The sequence below is a fragment of the Pinus tabuliformis genome, chromosome Q (genome assembly GCF_031772625.1).
Source record: "Pinus tabuliformis cultivar Carrire ecotype Pingquan chromosome Q, CPIR1, whole genome shotgun sequence".
Taxonomy (NCBI): Eukaryota; Viridiplantae; Streptophyta; class Pinopsida; order Pinales; family Pinaceae; genus Pinus; species Pinus tabuliformis.
This window is the reverse complement of record NC_142296.1, coordinates 1,180,010,052-1,180,016,247: the sequence shown is the minus strand read 5'-3', so window position 1 is coordinate 1,180,016,247 and position 6,196 is coordinate 1,180,010,052. Positions and strand designations below refer to the sequence as shown.

At 44.3% G+C, this 6,196-nt stretch overlaps 1 pseudogene; it reads left to right on the top strand.

Moving 5' to 3' along the window:
* The first annotated feature begins 1,400 nt into the window (after positions 1–1,400).
* LOC149223911 (phenylalanine aminomutase (L-beta-phenylalanine forming) pseudogene) lies at positions 1,401–5,966 on the top strand (annotated as a pseudogene).
* Positions 5,967–6,196: the final 230 nt, after the last annotated feature.

Here is a 6,196-nt window from a genome sequence, read left to right as displayed (position 1 = left end):
CCCAATTGGGAGATACCACTGTAGTAGTAAGACTTGCAACATTGTGGACATCACCACGGAAGAGGCAACCTTTCTCTCTAGCTAGTTCATTGAAATGGGATAACAAGGACATTTGGCAAGATAAACCATCCCTGATTCAGTCCAAATTCAAAAGGTCTGATCTTTAGTATGAAGTTTTAGACTGTGCAAGGGTTTAAGCAGGGCCTATTTTGGTGCTTAGCCAATTTGGATCCTACGGTGAAATATTCACAGCTGAAGTTGATGAGTTTTCTCTCTACTAGTTAATTCAAATGGGATAATAGGGGCCATTCCTTAACTGCAACACATTTGGCTAGGTAAATCATCCCTGTTTCAGTCCACATTCAAACGGCCTGATGTTTACTATAAAGTTTAGACTATGCAGGGGCTTAAGCAGCGCCTATAAAGTTTAGACTATGCAGGGGCTTAAGTAGCGCCTATTTAGGTTCCTAGCCAATTTGGATCATAGGGCGAGATATTCATAGCTGAAGTTGATGACTTCGATTTACCAAGGCTTACCCAACTATGCTTATGATGATTGAATTCCATTTTGAAGAAAAAAATTCATCGCTAACTCAGTTTTTAGTGATGATAAGAGGGATTGAATCTCAAATGTGATTGTGACAAGAGGTGCTGAAAACACCATATATGAGTTTGACATGAGGGACCAAGAACCAATATGGTTTGATATATGATTTGATGGAAGTAGTAAATATGTTCATAGGTACCCTTCACTGTGGCTCTCTTGGACCCGTAATTGAATACTATGAGGACAACATCATATAAAGAATGTAAATTCTAAGCCGGTCTAAGCACACAGTATCATATTTCCACCAATTAGCCTTGCCCTTCAAACTGATGCCTTCAGAAGAAATCTGGACAATAGTATGAAGGTTGCACGTAGATGGAATTGTAAAAGAAAAAGGGGTGCAAAGTCGAGGTTGATTCACATGGAAAACCAAGCTCCTATTCTTGGAGAAAATCCAAATTCTAATTTGGAGAGTCAATATAGTTGAATTCTACTTTAAAAAAATGAAAAACAAATGATATTTCTACTTTAAAAAAACAAACATTTTGCCTAATAAAAAAACCTGGAAAATACGTACACATAAATCCTAGCTCAATGGGTTGCTGAGCTGTTTGGCACAAAAATCGCACTGATGGGAGATGGGCTCTCATATCTGGGCTTCCATCTAAAAGCGAATGGATATCGCATCAGGGATTGGCAGTGGTTGATTGATCGTTTTTACAACAAAATCTCTAGATGGGAGATGCGCTTCCTTTCCTTAGTTGGCAGGCTACTTTTGGTTCAAGCTGTTCTCTCTCAAATGGCGGTATATTGGGCGCACCTTTTCCTTCTTCCTTCATCTATTTCAAAAAAGATGACTTCTCTAGCAGAAAACTTCTTATGGGGCGGTCGTTATATCGAGTCCAAGATTCACTTAGCAAAGATGGATTTAATATCAAAGCCGAAGAAGAAGGGCGGCTGGGGCCTTCTGAATATGACCTCTTTTGGGAAAGCTCTTCTCTGCAAATCGCTCATTAGAGGTATCTATGGTAAAAGCCAGTGGAGCAGCATCATAAATCAAAAATATCTCAAGGGGCGGAATATGGTCTTCTGGTTCAGAAGGAAGTCGTTGGGAATCAGGTCCGGCTCCATCATTTGGAAAAGTTTCAGAAAGCTTCAAACCTTCTTCTTAGGGAATCTAAAATGGACTCTCTCTTCCGATTCTTGTGTCTTCATCGGCCTCGACCCAACGCTGCATAATTTGGAATCGTTGATCTCTCCAGATTTGGTCCTCTTCTTCCTTTCAAAAGGTCTCTTTACATGGAATAAGCTAATTCAGTCTTGGATTTCTCAAGCCCCAGTTTGGAAGAGCGCAGATGAACTATCCATCCCCCCTTCTCTTCATCCCTTATGGGTTTCGGCTGTCAACAGTTTCTCTAGCAAAGGAAGATTGCAATCGGGCTCTGCTAATGAACTCATCTGGTCCCTAGAGAAGCCTGCCCTTCTAACTTCTGTTAAAGACTTATATGCAGCCCTCTCTATTGATCGGCCGCCTCCCTCGCCCTTCTTTCCTCCCATTTTTTGGAAAGCCTCCTGCCCGCTTAAGATGATTCTTTTCTCCTGGCTCCTTTTCTCAAACAGAAATCTCTCTTGGGAGGTCTTGCAAAGGAAAGGCTGGCAGGGGCCGAGCCAATGTCAGATGTGCCGCATCAATGCTGAATCCAATCTACATATGTTCTTCCAATGTGGCGCTTCCTCCTCAATCTGGTACGTGCTGTCTTTAAACTATGGATTTTCTCATAGAGCTTTTTCTTCTGGGAAAGTACTTGAAAATGCAAGGTGGGCAGCCTTGAAGTATTCCTGGGCAGAAATCCCATGTGTGAAGCAAACGAGTCTCTGCAAAGATATAACAGCACAAGGCTACGCATGCAGGGAAGAAAGACATGAAGAGTCTCTGCGAATAGTCTCATGGCCAGCAGAAAGTCTCATCGCCAGCAGGCAGTCTCTGCGAAGAGTCTCATCGCCAGCAGGCAGTCTCTGCGAAGAGTCTCATCGCCAGCAAGCAGTCTCTGCGAAGAGTCTCATGGCCAGCAGAAGAGTCTCATCACGAGCAGGCCAGGCCTGGCCTTTCATGGCCCATTACCATGGGAAAAACACCATTTTTCTATGAAAAAAACAGATTAAACGAACGACAGAAAACACCCCAATCATCTAACACACAGAATCAATGGCTCAGGATTGCACACGTCGCATTTTAGGGATGTCTTTCTCAGAGGGAATGCCTTACGACGTAAATATTATTATCAACCAACATAAATTCATTTTAATTTTTAATTTACTATTTGTTAAGAGAAATCAAATACCTAGAGATAGAAACATTTCTTTCAAGTTTCACATTCAATAAAAATTTGCATAATAAAAAATGTAGATTTAAAAAACTGAGTAACTCTAAATTTAAATAAATTTATATTGATTTATTAAAATGATTATATTAATAAATGTAAATATAGTTGATATAAGTCGAAAATGAAAACGTAATACTAATATTAAAAATAATAATAATATTTTGAATAATAAAATTAATTCGATTTTCCAACCATGGCTGGGTTCCCTAATCCATGGGATACAATTTGAATTTTGTGTATCTTGGTGCAATTAACAGCACCATGATGGTTATAAAGCCATGGTGCTGTCTGTGAGAATTCCATGGTATGCTTTCAGGATTCTGAATTTTGCGTCAGTCTGTAATCTTTGAGCTAGTCTGCAATGGAGTACTTCCAATTAAATAGTAACAGTTGTATAACTGCCCGTTCTCGTTCTTGTCACGTGGAGGACATCATCCTTCTTATCAAGACGTTCAACGAAACCAACTGCATCAATGTCGATGGCTCCCGCATCAGCGTTGCCCATGTCACAGCCCTGGGCCGGAGGCCCCAAGTGAAAGTGACACTAGATAATCATGCCGGGAATTGCAGAGAACGGGCTGAGAGGTGTTCGTTGTGGGTGCAAGAGAAAGCGAAAAGAGGAGCTGATATCTATGGCGTGACCACTGGATTCGGCGCCTGTTCAAGCAAGAGGACCAACCAACTGAGCGAGTTGCAAGAAGCCCTAATTCGATGTCTGCTAGCTGGAGTAGTCACCGGCCCTTCTTCGTCACCGGGGGAGCTCCCCCCATCACCACTCGATGCGCCATGTTTCTGAGAATGAGTAGCTTCATCTATGGCTGCTCTGGGATTCGATGGGCGATCATGGAAGCGCTACAGCAACTTATCAATTCGCATATCACGCCCAAATGCCCCTTGCGAGGCTCTGTAAGCGCTTCAGGTGACCTAATTCCCTTGGCCTACATAGCGGGTCTGCTAATTGGGAATCCCCAAGTCAGGGCTCGAATTGGGGCTCATGGTGAAGAACAAGAAGTGCCTGCTTGTGGAAATGCTCTGTGGAATGTTCTGCGAAGTCATCTTCGGGCGGGAAGAATTCGCGCATTCGCTGATCCACGAGATGAAGCCGCACCCCAGCCAGAGAGAGTCTGCGGCACTTCTTGAATGGCTTCTCAGAGACAGCCCCTTCCAGGAGCTTTCAAGAGAGTATTACAGCATCAATTCTCTGAAAAAGCCCAGATAGGACCGCTATGCTCTGCGTTCGAGTCCCCAGTGGCTGGCCCCCCTGGTGTAGACCATAAGAGAAGCCACGGCCACAATTGAGACAGAGATCAACTCTGCCAACGACAATCCCATCATCGACCCTGTCAACGGCAAGGCCCTCCATAGTGCCAATTTCCAGGGCAGCGCAGTGGGATTCTACATGGATTATGTTCATGTAGCTCTGGCTGGACTGGGGAAACTCATCTTTGCACAGTTCACAGAGCTCATGATCGAATTCTACAGCAATGGGCTCCCGGGCAACCTTTCCCTGGGTCCCGACTTGAGCTTGGACTATGGCTTCAAGGGAATCGACATAGCCATGGCTGCTTATAGTTCGGAGCTTCAATTCCTGGCTAACCCAGTCACTACCCACGTTCACAGCGCCGAGCAGCACAACCAGGACATCAATTCTCTGGTCCTCATATCTGCCAGGAAGACTGAAGAAGCTCTGGATATCTTAAAACTTATGCTGGCATCGCACTTACACGCTCTCTGCCAGGCAATAGATCTGCGACAACTGGAACAAATTCTTCTAAATATTGTGTTAGGAATCATCTCAAGCGTTTCAGACGAATGCCATCTCCCGGAATCCATTAAAGAACAACTTATTAGCATTGCCAGGGGTATTCCAGTGTACACATTTAGAATCCCCCTGCAACCCTTCCCTCCCACTTGTCTCTGCCCTCAAACAAACAATTCTTGACACCATTGTTACATTCCACGATATTAAAATTGTAGAGCAGATAACAGAGTTCGAATCCCACCTCAAGCAGCGCCTTGAAGAGGAGATAACAGAAATCGTGCTTTCATCCGAGGAGCGCACCAACAGTCACATGCTGGAAGGCTCCTGTTGCAGAACGTTAATCGATGGCTCTAAATTCTTTCCTCTGTATGCATTTATCCGGGAGGAACTCAACGCGATAATGATGATTCCGAGGACAGACCACACGCCCCAAGAGGGCACCCAGAAGGTATTTGATGCAATTGTTGATGGCCGAATCACTGCATCGCACGAAATACCGTCTCAGTCCCTCGCGCATGCCGAGGTTTCCAGGACATCAATTCTCTGGTCCTCATATCTGCCAGGAAGACTGAAGAAGCTCTGGATATCTTAAAACTTATGCTGGCATCGCACTTACACGCTCTCTGCCAGGCAATAGATCTGCGACAACTGGAACAAATTCTTCTAAATATTGTGTTAGGAATCATCTCAAGCATTTCAGACGAATGCCATCTCCCAGAATCCATTAAAGAACAGCTTATTAGCGTTGCCAGGGGTATTCCAGTGTACACATTTAGAATCCCCCTGCAACCCTTCCCTCCCACTTGTCTCTGCCCTCAAACAAACAATTCTTGACACCATTGTTACATTCCACGATATTAAAATTGTAGAGCAGATAACAGAGTTCGAATCCCACCTCAAGCAGCGCCTTGAAGAGGAGATAACAGCAATCATGCTTTCATCCGAGGAGCGCACCAACAGTCACATGCTGGAAGGCTCGTGTTGCAGAACGTTAATCGATGGCTCTAAATTCTTTCCTCTGTATGCATTTATCCGGGAGGAACTCAACGCGATAATGATGATTCCGAGGACAGACCACACGCCCCAAGAGGGCACCCAGAAGGTATTTGATGCAATTGTTGATGGTCGAATCACTGCATCGCACGAAATACCGTCTCAGTCCCTCGCGCATGCCGAGGTTTCTGCCAGTCGAACGATCAATCATTGCCGCAATTTCAACTGTAAAAGGCAGTCGGAGCTTTCAACAGCGAGCTATAAAACACCAAAAGTATGAATGAATTCCGTCCACGACTCTTTAAAAATGTGAACCTGAGAAACAGGAAACTTGTACACTTGACGCAGGATATGCAAAACTAACCTGTGTCGCTTCAGACCTCAGGGCGAGCTGACTCTTCACTGACCAGAACGTTTTCCACCGATGATCTAATGGCTGCAGATGATTTAATCATCTAACAATCCATTTAACGGCCCACGTTGAGACACGGTGGCATGGAGGGGAGTTCG